The following is a 16,654-nucleotide window of genomic DNA, read 5'->3' as shown; positions in this document are numbered from 1 at the left end:
TTTATAAAGAAATAATAGATGCACAACATTTTATTGAATTTTACTTTTATTGCACATTATTATTTTATTGAATTATGTATGATACATTTTGTAGTAATGGAACAAAATGAATGGATCATACAATATAAAATAAAAAGAAAAAATACACATTTTACCGAATTTTATTTTTATTACACATTATTATTTTATTAACTTATGTATGATCCATTTTGTAGTAATGGAACAAAATCAATGGATAATACATACTTCAATAAAATAGTAATATGCAATAAGAATATAATTCAATAAAATAATAATATGCAATAGGAATACAATTCAATAAAATGTTATGCATTTTTTGTTTTATATTATTTTATTGGATTACATATGATCCATTTTGTAGTAATGGAACAAAATGAATGGATCATACAGTATAAAACAAAAAGAAAAAATGCACATTTTACTGAATTTTATTTTTATTACACATTATTATTTTATTAACTTATGTATGATCCATTTTGTAGTAAAGGAACAAAATCAATGGATAATACATAATTCAATAAAATAATAATATGCAATAAGAATACAATTCAATAAAATAATAATATGCAATAGGAATACAATTCAATAAAATGTTATCATTTTTTGTTTTATATTATTTTATTGGATTACATATGATCCATTTTGTAGTAATAGAACAAAACGAATGGATCATACATAATTCAATAAAATAATAATGTGCTCCAAAAAAATAAATTCAATAAAATGTACTGCATTTTTTGTTTTATATTATTTTATTGGATTACATATGATCCATTTTGTAGTAATAGAACAAAATGAATGGATCATACATAATTCAATAAAATAATAATGTGCTCCAAAAAAATAAATTCAATAAAATGTAGTGCATTTTTTGTTTTATATTATTTTATTGAATTACATATGATCAAATTCTGTTCTATTACTACAAAATAGATCATACATAATTCAATAAAATAATATAAATAAAAAAATGTTGTGCATCTATTATTTCCTTATAAAACGAAAGAAACTTTTGGGACGACCCAATAAGAAAGATATAAAATAAATAAAATCGTAATCGTAATAATACGTAAATCTTTCTATAATGATTATTTGTATATGTAAACGTAATATCAACCTTACTATCTGTTTTACATTCTACCGATCTATCCAAAATATCTATCTGGTGTCTCCATACGAATTTCAATGTCGAGGAAATATACTATACATTATACATTATGCGAACATTGTAAATTTATGGCACGCGTGTTACAATGCCATTTTCAGTGTTTGAGCTGCTTTAAATCATACGAATCGTAGGTGTAATTTCCTTGTTATTCTATTCGACTTCTGAACGGAAGGAAAAAGAATATAACGTTATACGTTGATCGCGTACAAATCACGTCGTTAATAACATAACTAAGCAAACTTCCACCTGATATGATTACGTAATGTACAAGACACTATCGTAGATAACATATGCAAAGATAATATACAACAAGAAAACGTACATTACTGCAACGTTTCGAAATTTCTGTTGATAATCGTCTTTGACGTGTAATTATATTTTAAATAACTTCGTATCATGCTATTTGTATCTCTCGGAAATCATTTGATTATAATAATATCATTAGACAAATATATACATTGGTGACCATATAAATGGGGAAAGTCCATGCTCAATTAAAAAAGTCCTGCAAAAATTAAAAAATGCTTTTTATCGTGTAACGTCACATGCCAATGAGAACACTGTGACGTAGAAGTTAAGAGCAATCTCCATTTGTAAATAATTATTAACAATGTTAAAAGTTGATACCACCGGTAAGTCCAACATCGCCTCTGTATAAAACAACGTGAATTTTTCTATAATTTTATAACAATTTTTACTCGTGACAGTAGAAAATATACTTCTATAATAAAAATAAAAAGAACATCTCGAAGAGAGTACATTTTCTGGTTTCGTACAAGTCATCAGGGACAAATAGGAATGGAACTTACGGTGCTTCCAAATTTAAATGAATGGCACATTCAGTTTTCTCTACGACTAAACGGTGACTTTTTCTGATGAACTTTATCTACATTAGCGCAAAATTTTAGTAGAAAATTTTGTGATGCGGTTCATGATTATCGTACTCTTAAGGGCATCATAATAATAAGACGAAATAATCAGAAATTGTGGAAATAATTTTAAATCAGAGAAGTTTCTTTCTCCGTTAAAAAATTTTACTTTTGGCACTTACAGTGCTGTCTACAAAGAGTCTTTGTTATTCAGCTTATGCAATTTAGCAAGTTGATTATTACTATAAGTAAAAGTTTAAAAGTCAGTCTGTAATTATAACGTTTATATCACAAAGTACAAACAAAGTATATTTAAATCTATTAAATATATTATATGCGATCGAACAGCAGGTAGAAAAGAAAAGAAATTAGATTTTTCACAACGCAGTTAATTGAATTTAAAAGTAAGTGCATCATGCACACACATACTTGTATATACCCTGGCTACTATACCATGTCTCTGAACTTATTTCCTTGAAGGTTAATAAGGATAATAATACGGCTTATTTTCTTGACAAAGAAAAACTGCGTCTTACATTGAACTCGTGATTCATAAAAATTGCCTTAAGCAATCACATTTCCTATTAACCGAATGATGGTGTTTCTCATAACGTAACTATTTTCTTGACAACGTTGACACGTGTTTTACCAGAGAATAGATCAAAAGAGATCGAGCGCTTTGTCCACGAAAAGAACGAAACGCTGAACTGACACGTGACGGTTCAAGAGACGGCTAATGTAACTTTCTAGCTCGATTCTTTGTCTTTGAATGAAACGCGAAGTTTCGTCAGCGAGCTCTTTCATATATAATAGAAAATTACAAGCGAATGGTGATCATCTATTCGCAAAACTATATAATGACTTCATTGTATGAAATAACAATAAAGTAAAACATTAATTTATATTTAATTGTCCAACAATTTACTGCAATTCACATCCATATTATGACAATCTATTCTCCAATATCAAAACACAACAATCTTTCTCTATTTACAAGCAACGCGAGTTTGTATACAGAACAGACACATTTAAACGTTATTCGATACATGAAATCGAAAATGCCACTGTGTTTTGTAGCATTTCGAACAGTTCATTTATAACTTTCACCTCTTCTTTCTCGTCGTGGCTCTTCATAAACTGTGTTACATATAACAAAATCTAATTTCCTATTCTTCGAAAAATGGTGAAGAAAAATTACAAACGAAAATTGTCTTCTTTCGAAGTTTCCAAGAAATGAGATTTTCTCTTAAAACTGTGTTTGTGCCTCTGCAAGAATATAAACTCGATGTAAATAAAATGTCGTTACCTTATCATTCGGTGTTTAATGGATTTTTCTTTATTTTTTATTACTTTGACCCAGGTAACAACCATAAAGTTTCGTTGCTATGTACGCAACGTTGCGTGTAAATATTTCCTAAAAACATGATTGCATGCGAATGTGTAGCCTTCGACTTGTATGGCGTTATAATGGATTAAAGCGTTCGATCACTCTCATGGTTTTATAACGAGATCGTTTGCCAAACTTGGAGGACGACCCTCCAAATTTTTAAGACTCGTGCTTCGTTACAAAGGCTGCGGGACAATTTGTTCCGACCTCCCGACGCTTCCAGGGCTATTAATCGCGTCTCTCGCCTCAAAAAACTGGTTCACTTGTGACTTCCACAAAGCTTCTTAACTTTGGTGGGGTTGAAACGACGAGCAGGAAAGTATCGCGCCCTCGAACAGGCAGATGACTTTAATGACTTCGTGAAAGGGAGTTATCACCGGCGCGACAACCCTCGTTACGTTTTCTTACGCAAAAGGGCGGAAAACTAATTAACTTGAGTGCAGCTTCTTCGCAAGACTTGTAGCCGGCTAAGAAAATTCGTTGAACTTAGCAGAACAGGGTTACTCGGAGGTCTTCGAACAACGAGCGGAATAATTTCCTCAGTGTTCGTAAACTTCTCGAACGGTTCGAATTAAAGCAACGAATAGCGGAAAGTTCCAGCTATTATCGTTGCTGGCAACTTCGGATGAAATTTATCCCAACTTCTTTCCTTCCTCTCATTTCGCGATACCGTAAAGCAGCGAACAGGATATTTCAATGTTCGAGTTTCGTTCTCGTGTGTATGACACGGGGGAAATTCGATATTTCGAAACGATAAAATCGATACGATATATTTTAAGAAGATACAGCGTCGCTAGAATCGGAAACGTTTCTTGATAAAGCTGCAGCGAAGCCTCGCTAACGCAATTAAGCGAGAAAATGAAGTTTCTTAAGCTGTGCTGCAATAGGAGAATCTGCATTAACCAAGTTTGATTGAAGTATGATTGAGATTGTTGTACAGAGTTTGAATTTCCATGACATTACTTGCGACATTTTAAATGCGATTTTTAGACAAAATTCTACGTTCTGGCTGGCTAGAAGCTCTCTTCCAGGTTTCCTTTGAAAATACTGTGGAAAAATGTACAAATCTTCCAATTTGTTGTTTGTAAATCATTTTTATATATTTATCATATTTACGTTCTCATAACATCAATTTGCTAGAAATTATTAAAGCGAAAAGCTTAACCGAGTTCAAAGCGGAATATTCAAGATTCATCCTTGGAATATTCAATCATTAACCGTACAAAATAATTAATTCTCATCTACTTGCTTTTATGAGTCACATTATCTCTGTCGTACTCAATTTTTGGTTAATTAAAATTCCAAGTATAATCGCCTGAAGCGAAATTATCACTTTCATATTAAAAAGGGCAACGTGAAATTTCCAAAGACCTTCGCAAAACATAATATAGGAAAAATGTTACACTTTAAACAGCAAAGTTAATAAATACAAAAATAGAGCATAAATTTTACAGTTTCATTTACCACCATAGAGACATTTCACCGACGAACCCAATAAAGCAATGAAACGATAAAACGCCGAAAAGATAAACAAAGAAACAAGAAAACTACGACGCCGGTAGATCGACGCGACTCAATCAGCGTATTATAAAATTATTCCGCTTTCGAGGTAGAACCGCATCCGCTGGCGGGTTGTTAGGCAGCCGATTACAAAATTCCCGATTCATCGAACGTATTCATCTCTCGGTCACGCGAGTGGCCGCGAAACAAAGGCAACGACAGGTCGAAAGAATACGCGCGCACTAAAACGAATCTAACAATAAGTAAAATGACCTTGCACAAAGAGTCGGCAGCGTGGCAGGTCGACGACCGGTTAGTACGGCTCGCAAGATGCAATAAGGAACGCCTTTCTACAGCCTTGACTGCAACCTCCATTACGTTGCTGCCAGCTTCGTCGTCACGTGTAGACGTGCGTCGAATGACGTATCACTGTCGCCGTCCGATATCGTCCACGCACGTATCGGTGCAACAGCCGTTATTGCGTGGGTTAGATATTTTTATAATCAAGCAGCAAGCGTCGGCGATTTATCGGAGCGTCGTGAAGCGGACCGATACGCTCGAATACACTTAGCCTCTGCTAATTTCCATGGAGCAGTGTGCACGCTCGCACGTTTGCCGCGTGCTTTAGCCCCCGATTGATAAACACCTGCGGCCCCAACTGATTTACATCGACTTTTTCGCCTGTACCTTGCGTTGCGTGTCTCGCAACGACTTTTTTTGAGATAGTCGCTGCCGCGCAGCGATAGCATCGTACGATAGCCAACGGGTGTTTAGTGATAGTTGAAGCAGTCGACGACCGTTCATAATCAAGTAAAACGCAACAACGCGCAATGTTTTGGAATTAGCAGGCAATTAGCTTTTTTCCTTCGCTTAAACGCGCCGCGCTTTATTTTATTGCCAGCGAACCGTTAGTCGGGCACTCGAACGTCACGCTCACGACCTGTCGCTACATGGTGCGACCGGTACGTACAGATGTTGGACTTTCTCTATCCTGGAAACACGCATTCGCCGATTACTTATCCTCTCCACCCTCTGGATATCGAGAAAATGCCAAGTGAGGACATTGCAGTGTCCGTCCCCAGCAACTCGTCTAACTTCAACTCCTTTTCTCCATCATCGGTCTGCGATAGAACTTACTTTACTTTACTCGACAAGTTATTTATTTTTTAATATCATTATTTAATTCGTACTTTACAATTTGTCCAGCTGGACATTTGGTAAATTTTTCTAACTTAATTGTTAAATAATATGTGGATGGCTACCCCCAGCGGAATACCATCTTCGAGTTTGACTAGTTTATTTCATTAGTGAGGTCAGTGGGGTGTTTTCTTCTTAGTCTTCTTTCTATGAGAGTTTTGCTCGCTTCAGCAGCCAGCTGGTATACTCGACAAGTAAACGCGCATTTCTTCTACGGATCCACGCGCCTACTTTGGCTTTTTCCCAACGGTCCTTACGCTTCGAAGAGATAATCGCATTGAGTTTTACTTACACATAATCGAGCGATAATTGACGCGAGCGATCTCTCTACGATAACGATGAATAGATCGCGGATTTTTATGCTTTGATTTATAACGATATTATGATTGATAACGATAAAAACAGAAACCACTTTGAACCTCGTGTTTCAAAAAGATGATCTCTTGTTACGACTTTCAAACAGATTAAATGGAAAAATGTATATCGTAGGTGAACAAAGAGCGAGCGTCCTGCATGAAATTCAATATAGACGCATCTTGCCATGGATTGGCTGACTCTTGCCAAACTCGTTCAATAATATGTCAAATATATCATTCGAAGATATCTTTATTGTTGAGAAGTGTGGATCTTAATTGCCGAAATAAATGTATAGGAACACTTAGATTACACTTAGAATTGATATTAAAATAGTTTCAAATTTATCTAATATGCGATGTACAAGATATTCGTCGATACGAATTTGCACGCGTCTCAGCGCTCTCTTTGTCTCACCATCTTCTTTACTACACTACCAACGGAACAGTTGTATTCTTCTGTTTTACAAGACGCTGTGCACGCACATACCCCTATACACTCATACTCGTATATGTATGTCACTACTACGCGACTAATCTAGTGTAGCACACAAAATTACACATATCTCAGTATTTATATACCGTATAATCGCATTGAGATTGAAGCTAATGCTACAGACAATCTAGACTACAGAAATAAACAAGAATTGTCATTTTCCTGCGATCTTAAATTATAATTAGACTGCGGATTTTCAAGCAAATTCCTTTCTTAGGAGAATATAATCGAAGAAGTACAACCTCGGTAGAAAACTGTTTTATCTACCAGCTATTACACACAGTGTTGTACTTTGAATATTTTACGTACTTTTTTGTATCACGTGTATCCTGCGCAATTTTGCACTTTAATATTTCCTACAGGTGCATAAAAATCCACGGTCGAATTATAATGTACGATATTTACGAGCCATTCGTGGTATTAGAACAGCGATTAAGCAGAAAAATAAGAGATGAAAACACCGAAAATGAAATAACAACTGATAATAAGAAAATAAGCATTCGGTGTGACGAGTTTGCTATTATCTCATTCCTCGGCTTTTTCGACGAGGCGCTCAAGAGTGGAACCTAACAGTCGCCTAACAGTCGAAAATTACTATCGTCATGCGATCCGTGAAACGCACAATGATGTACCATAACCTCGAAACGCATTACCGCCAAATAACCTCAGGCGAACCTTTTTCTTTCGCTTACAAAAGAACCATGAAACCCATCTGTACGTCCCTTTCGCCGAGGCTTTACAAACATTTAAAGAAAGGAGAAAGTATCGAAGTTAAAAACAGAAAATATTCGTAGTAATTAATAATTTGAAGAAAACGCGCCGTGGACGAAAATATCGACTGGGATAAGTCTTTCTCCATTCCCATAACTGCTGTATGATTAGGTTTAAAATTCTATTAGAATTTGAAATAAAAGAAATGTAGCTTTTGTTACATACACGAGTGCGGTTACGTCACAGTAACTGATGACTTGATTACGTGAAAATTTGCATCGAATAACGAGCAAATCACTACATTCCGAAGTGATTACTATATTATAGTGAGCTCAAATATCGTATTACGAAGCAATAGTCCTTTCCATCATTAAGTAAATATACAAATGATGTAATGTAATACGTAATTGTAATATGTAATTTTAAAAGTTACAAAAACGAAATTTATTTATCTACTTGAACTGCTTGAAAAAACATCTTAAAATTAAATAAATTATTAAACCATTTTTATTCGTTGTAATTGTGTAGATGATCTAAGAACAGTACTCTGCGATCAGAGGCAAAACCTAATTGCCAATTAGGGATTCTTCCCATCCCTAAGCAAATATTTAAACAACGTGACATGATACGATAAAATCTACTTAGAAGTTACAAAAACGAAATTTATTTACCTACTTGAACTGCTTGAAAAAACATCTTAAAATTAAATAAATCATTAGACAATTTTTATTCGTTGTAATTGTGTAGATGATCTAAGAACAATATTCCGCGATCAGAGGCAAAACCTAATTGCCAAGTGACGATTCTTCCCATCCCTAAGCAAATATACAGGGTGGTTGGTAACTGGTGGTACAAGCGTAAAGGGGGTGATTCTACGCGAAAAAAGAAGTCGAAAATATAGAATAAAAATTTTTCGTTTGAGGCTTTGTTTCCGAGAAAATCGACTTTGAATTTTCGCTCGGTACGCGTACACCTTATCACGTCTCGTTATAACGGGTCTCACTGTAGATTTTTAAAAAAATTTAAAAAAAGAAAAAATTAAAAAAAAATGTTTATTCTATATTTTCGACTTCTTTTTTTGCGTAGAATCACGCCCTTTCCGCTTGTGCCACCAACCACCCTGTATAAACAACGTAACACGATACGATAAAATCTACTTAGAAGTTACAAAAACGAAATTTATTTACCTACTTTAACTACGTGAAAGAACACCTTTTTATTCATGGTAACTTGTCTCTCGTCATTCTCGACGTATTACATAAACATAAATACGTCGATGACCTAAGAACAATAATTCCTCTATATATCCTACAGTGTTCGAGTTTAACGATCGATTTCAGAGTGAATTAAGAAGCCTACGATCCAAGGCGAAACCATTGATCTGTCCAACGTCAATGACCCTTTTGAATTCGGCCAGTATCGTCGAAACGTCATCCTGCCCTGGCTATTTAGCGACGAAACGAAGTGCCTGTCCACACGCGAACGAATGACGTGGACGGATGTCGAACTGAATTGGCGCAATGACCATAACCAGGGTCTAATGCGGCAATAGATGTGCGACCTTTTCCTTGCCGTTTAAAAGAATGGAACGGAGTGGAACGAAACACGACAGTGGTTCGTTGCACACGAAAGAACTTACTGCTGTTGCTGTTGCTATTGCTATCCTTCCCCCATCAAGCGATTCCAGCCATGACACAAGCGTGAAACGCGTGACGAAAGACATTGCAGAATTCAGGAAACGTCATTTAAACGTGGAAAAAGTCACAGGTTCGCAGGCTACTTACAATCGGAATTGGGTATTATTCGAATTCGAATTCGAATGTGAAATAATTACCTGAATGAATCTATATCGGTGGAATATTTTATTTCGTGGAATAATTATTTGTTTCCCGTAACAAACTTTCTATATTTACTCGAATAACGATTGCAGAATTTTTTGAATAATAATACGAATCATTTTTTGTTCGCGCTTAACTTTGTACAAGTATATACAGACACCGGGTACAATTCTTAGTATTATTTTACCCAAGAAATAATTTACAAAGAACGATAAACTTTCTAAACTGGCATTTGAAAAAGGTTAATTATGAATATTGTTACAATGTTACAATAACTTGACGATGTAGCTTGAAAATATATCACGTTCAATATCATGTTCATTCTTGACGCGACACGTAAATATCTACATGTAATGTATAAATTTACCGAATGTCTAGCTGGACAAATTGTATAGTAGAAATTAAATAATAAAAAAAAATGTAATATATAATTCTATGCGAATAGATTCTCGTCGAAATAAATTGTTCGATTAAATTTTTATTCCAATATTGTTACAATATTACAATGTTACAATAACTTGATAATGTAGCTTGAAAATATATCACGTTCAATACCATGTTCATTCTCCACGCGACACGTAAATATCTACATGATATATAATTATCATAATTCTATGCGAATAGATTCTCATCGAAATAAATCGTTCGATTAAATTCTTATTCCTAAATTAAAATAAATAAATTCCTGCACGAATAATTCCTTATACGAAAAATTGTTTACTCGGATAAATGCTTGTTCGATTGGATATTCGTTCGTCAGTGGGAAATAAAATTTCGTTCTTTATTTTTACTCGTTATCTGGCGTTCGAATAAAATTTTGCCCAACACTGATTACAATAGCCGTTTCTCTTCGTCGCAAACAAAACAAAACAAATCGAAGAATTCGCTGGTAAGTGTAACTGGCTGAACGCGATTAATATTCTCGAACTGAATGAATTGAATGTAAATGGATTGGGATGAGCGTAAATATAAAAAATACACGTTTCTTTTCCTCGCGAACAAAATAAAGCGGAGAATTCGCTGGAAAGTGTAAGTAACTGAACGATTAATGTTTTCGAAATGAATGAATTGAATGTAAATGGACTAGAATGAATGTAAATATACTTCCAAGAACACAGAAACGAAAGTGTATGCTTTATTTATATTGCAGTCAATTGGCTTCAGTGGAAAGTTTTGCAATTTTATCGCACCGAGCACTGCTGTATTATATTTACGGAATTGATGTACTAAAATTAGGCTGCGAATGTTTATGCAGATTCAATTTTTTATGAAACCTGTTGAAAATGTGAGACAGAGATTTGTTTCGCCAATTAAACGCTATGGCGCGTACTATATTGGGTATTTTACATATTTTTACACATTAATATGCATTTCGGCACATTTCAATTTTCTGCGAATTCAAGTCCAATTATCATGTTTCACATTCGTTCGTCACAGAAACTTTGTTACTTGCAAGTGAAATAATCTTGATCAAATGTTGACATCTTCATTTGCCTTTGAACTCTGAACTTTTCCCAGTTAAATGACTCTACAATCCAGATGCCGTTAAATCAATCGAATATGCGGTATATTCCATAGGTTCGCAATTTAATCCTTTAACATTTCTCTAATTACGAGTAACAAAATTCACATATGCTCTAGCGGTGTTTCAAATGAGAATGAATTCTTTTCATTAGCGAGATAGATGGTTTTTCAAAACAAATTCGTGATCGTAGTAGCTAATGAAACACTGGATAAGATTATAAAAACAAAAGGATAACTAACTATCAGATTGTCTGAAAAGTTTCTTTCGTTTTATGAGGAAATAATAGATGCACAACGTTTTTTGTTTTATATTATTTTGTCGAATTTATACGATTCATTTTGTTCTGTCGAGATAAACAACGCGACATTTCACAGACTTGGTTTCACGTTTGTACGAAGGTGCATTGTTGTAAAAAACACGTTTGCGAAAGAAAGGCACTTTCCGGACGACCTGATACTAACGAACTGTCTAGTTGGAACGATGTTGCAGTAAAATCTAAAAACTTCCTTTTCAATCCAATATAAAAAGCAGACAAACACGGTAGAAATAATTGATTTAAGTAGTTTAAATATTCGAAAGTTGAGGTGAAGCTCATTGTCGATTGTTCTAAAATAGAGTAAAACATTCGCAACACTAATGACTTCTCTGTGGATATAGTATGGCCTGAGGAGAAGCGAATGTTATAAACACGGAGATTAATTATAAATTATTAGATCATAAAGATAAATATTAACAACTTTATATAGTTTAAAGTAAATATTTATCGCTAACGTACCATGCATATTTAGAACACAGAGATTAATTATAAATTATTAGATTATAAAGACAAATATTAACAACTCTATATAATGTAAAGTAAATATTTACCGCTAACGTACCATGCATGTTTAGAACTTGTCTTGTTGGTCAATTTAAAATAATATAAATACAAGCTCTATATATTTATACAGATATATATATTATATATATAATATATATTATATAGATATATAGCGTTATAAGAAATGCAGTTTATTTGGTCGTTAGCTTCTTTTGTTTTTAAATATTTTGTTCTTTTAATAACGAATAGAGTTAGTAAATCGGGCAAATAAAGCTTCAAAACAGCTTGATTTTTCTACCAGGATATTCCTTTTCCCTTCGTTTACCTTACTGAAAAATTATATTTTATGATATGGAAATAAGATAGACGATATTACTGTTTTAAATGTACAGTACAAAGGCACATACGTAATGGATTATTATATATTTGAAGAACAAAAAATATTTGTACACGAGAAATATCAACGGAATAGGAATGAAATAATATTTACACAGAACAAATTTCGATGTTTTTAAACGTTGGAAGATCGTGCATGTACCCCGTTGCTTGATTCCTATCTTTTTTACTTTTTTATTTGAAACTTGGAAATGTGTTCCGCATAATCCGGAGATGTTTGCTTGCACGGAACATTGCGAACAAAGTTTGTTTTGGATAAACAATGCGCAATCAACATTCAAGTTAATACAGCACGAATTATTAATTGCAACAACGATTCTCACAACAGGCGTATGTAATGAAGAAAGCTTAGTTCCTACTTTCTTTTTAGGAATTTCGAAATGTCGTCGTACGATGTAATGAAAAGTTTCGATATATAAAGCGAATTCAATATAACACGGATTCCAATTCATCACGGTGATTTTACATTTATGTCGTCGATGAATAAGCCACAAACTTTCCGTAAAAATAATTTCCTAAAAAATAAAGAGAGTAGACTATTACATTGTTCTTCATAAATAAGAGACGAGATGATCTAACTATCATGAAACATAATTTCTGCACCGATACAACTGCTTCATCCTAGTTAATATTTATTAGAATAAAACTGAAGCTTCAAACATATACGTTTTAATAATTATATAATTTATTTGAAATAATTTGGGAAAATTAATTTTATTAAACACCTAAAAATCCCAAGTGTTCGTGAAACAGAAGAGGAAGCGTTAAACAAGGAAAGATGTTCACGCGTATAATCAATCGAACGACTACAAAAACAAAGAACGAGTTCCGAGCAACGCTCAGAATGAATGTTTCATACTCTCTTCTCTCGTTTAGATGTCGTTGTTCGAGTAACAGCATGTCGAGGATAATAAGGTCATAGCAATCTACCCCAACGCGTCCTTGCCTCTGCGCTTCCATCAGCGCAATAACGTCACATTTTTCTAGTTCACTGACCAACCTATCCACTCAAATCGGTCATATTACCGCGTATTATGGATGAAGAATTTACACGAAACTTTTCATCTCGTCACCTGCATACAAAGTTTCAACTGCGTGCGAAACTTTTTCAATTTCACTTGTACATAACTTTGTAACTGCAGCGAGAATAACAAATTTAATTGTTACCCGTAACTTATCAAATTTTCGTGAAGAGCTAGTTCTTTCTTTCTAAATTCGTTAAACTATCGAGATTGCGATATTAGTGGGTATTATTATAATATATTATCTTCTGACAGTGAATAGGTGAAACGTTTTATTATGCATTTTACTTATTGTTATTATTTATTGCCATATTATAACACCAATTTTACTAGGCCCGGTCAATAACCGGTTTCGAAATTTAATTTAAGATTCTACGTTCCTTGTTGTTTCTTTTGTTCGTTTAACTTTATGTAAATTCTTATATTAACAAAAATTGAGAAATTGTTTGAGCAGATGATATTATGAAAAATTGAGAAATTGTTTTCGCAGATAATATAAGAATTTACATAAAGCTAGACGTACAAAAGAAATAACAAGGAATGTAGAATTTTAAATTAAATTTCGAAACCGGTCACTTGGCCAGGCCTGGTAAGATTAGTGTTATAACAGTATGGTAATAAATAATAACAATAAATAAAGTGTAATAGGTAACTAATAAATAAACGTTTCACCTACTCACTGTCAGAAGATGCACTTTGCTTTGGATATCTACATATGTACCTTTACTTCTCTAAGTCCATAAAAACACAAATTACCTCAGTTTAATAGAAACGTATCAGTGTAGGCTCCTTTCAGATTCTATACTTTACTAACACAGCAATAAAATCTGTATTAGTCTCGTTGGAATGAGTTAAAAATGTTTGAAAGTGGTACAAAATGGTACAAAATGAAAATAATATTTATTATCAATATTAACAAAGAAACTTCAAAAAAGCGTGATTCATTAAAAAATTATATACAATGAAATAACGTTATTATTATATTGCTATATTGGTATTTCGAAATTATATTTCGATTGTATTTTATCGTTGTTGTTAAAAAAAAAAAAAAAAAAGACACGCTTTATCAGCACTTAGATACGTCTCCTTTCAACAGATAACGTCTCCTTTAATCCCGATTTCAACCTGAATTTATGTGCGTCAGAAATTTTTTCACGGTCTACAATGCCATTGAGATTCCTGACGCGTAGCAACAGAACAAAGGAAGCGTCAGCACTGTATCAGAACTATCCTGTATCGTTCTCTGGTCATTTTCTCGAGAGTAGCATACCTTTTTACTGACGCTTTCTCTACTTCCGAGACTATAAAAATACAAGACGCTTCGCCTCGAAGAATGATTCTTATGCGATCGTGTGAGTATGCGAGTGGGTATCAATATGCATTAATCGTATATTGTGCAGCATTGAATGACGTTCGAATGTATCTCCACGAACCAATGCCAAATCAGTCGCATAGGCACGCACATCCAATATACACGTGAGACTGAGAATACGCTAAACTGACGTCACAGGTCTGTAACTGGTAATTATTTTCCAAGTTACTTTAATATTTTAGATGAAAGGAGATGTCCATATCTTCTCACTCGAAGCCTCTAATAAATTAAGAAGACAGCGATACTTCGTCTTCGTGTTATTACGTTTTTCTTTTTTACGTAAACGTAGACACGCATTTCCATAATACCATTGACCATTAATTTTGAGAAATTTAATGCGGTTCACAGACGAAAAGGAAAATACAATATCATCTCGATTAAGTAATTTATATTCGTTTCCTGAACAGCTATGTTTCCCACAGCTATAGCTATAATAGGTAGCTATAGCTAGCGACAACTATCAAATTTCATTCGAGTTACGTATTGTACGTATTCTTGATTTTCAATCATTTTTATAATTCTGGATCTAATCGTAAATGTATTAACGAGACTTTTAGTACGTATGATGCCAAATGTCTGATTTGTCATCGGCTGTTTCTCGAAACAATGAACTTTGTATATTACGACCGAAGCAAAACAGAAACCTTCTTATTTGCTAGGAACTTGCGTAAAACATAATTATTATCGAAATCGTTAGCGTAGAATTGACTTCAAAGAATCATTTGCTTCTCCATCTTAATGAAATAATTCCACGGCTATTACGGCAGTTTCAACGTACGCGTTTCTGCAATTACGACCGTTAGTCAGATTATTGCTTCTCATCGACCATTGATACTCGAGTATGTGGGAATAAGAAAATAGAAACGAATTTATTCCTTTGCAACTGACACGTCGTATTTAAAAATGGAATTATGTAATTTATTTATAAGAGATTAAGAAAAACGATCAACTAATTATGTTAATGAGAAAAATGTTCCAAATATCGGGTATCTTGTGCAAGAACTTAAGTCGTTAAATAACCGATGAAGTTTCTATCTGTTGAAATACGAAATACGAAGAAATATAAAATATGCGTTATTATCAAACTGATATATTCCTAGAATAATATCAAGCAATACAGATAGGATCTCGTTATCATACTATTGTTTCATAATAGGCAGATATATCGTGCATGTATTAGTTTTCCACTATAAACAACATTTCTGCGAAATAAAGGACTGTGATTAACCGAATTTAATGAAGCTGATGTATAATATGGTATCATTGTGATTTCCACGACCATATTGAAATTCGTAAGCTCTTACGATATTATTACATATTTATTACAATTAATATAGTAAATTTTATACAATTAGGTAGAAATACAGTTTTCCTAGTATTTAATAACCAAACTTTGTCAGTACATTTTATGGACTAAATCGAGCGAGTAATAATAACAGTACAGAACAAAGAAAACAATGCTTTAGCCTGTAATTTCGCTCTATTGAATTTTTATGTGGAAAAAATTCGAAAGAAAAAAAGAAAGGAAAAAATATACGTTATGAACTAATACAAACTAAATCAAAATGAACTTTATGGGATAATATCAGTTCATATCATGGGGTAATATCAGTTTTATCAGTTTCGTATCGAGAAGAACAGTGAACATTTTGCAATGGAATATTATCATGCTGATTGAAAATCTATTCTTATCTTATAACAGAGTTCCCACCATATTTCATATTTTTATGAGAACATTTTAATGGAGTTTTCAATGATCCGTGTTTATGTAATATTTTTTGCTTAATTATATCCACGTAATATACTGACAGAGTTTGACCGTCAAATTCTGGGACACCCTGTATAATGGAATTAAGTAAATATGACACAGAATGACAATGTAAACAATTAGACTGATGTACATGTAGCTACTATACATAATTACATTCACATGAAACTAAATATCAAGCTTAATGCTTCAATAGATTAGGTTATCTTTC

At 33.4% G+C, this 16,654-nt stretch overlaps 1 protein-coding gene across 5 annotated transcripts in view; it reads right to left on the bottom strand.

The window, feature by feature from the left end:
* LOC117214943 overlaps nucleotides 1-16,654 on the bottom strand; it is a 215,204-nt gene that overhangs the window by 152,797 nt on the left and 45,753 nt on the right. The window lies entirely within an intron of this gene.

This window comes from Bombus bifarius, unplaced genomic scaffold (genome assembly GCF_011952205.1).
Source record: "Bombus bifarius isolate JDL3187 unplaced genomic scaffold, Bbif_JDL3187 scf7180000009275, whole genome shotgun sequence".
Taxonomy (NCBI): domain Eukaryota; kingdom Metazoa; phylum Arthropoda; class Insecta; order Hymenoptera; family Apidae; genus Bombus; species Bombus bifarius.
The sequence above is the reverse complement of the archived record's forward strand: the minus strand, read 5'-3'. Positions and strand labels throughout refer to the sequence as shown.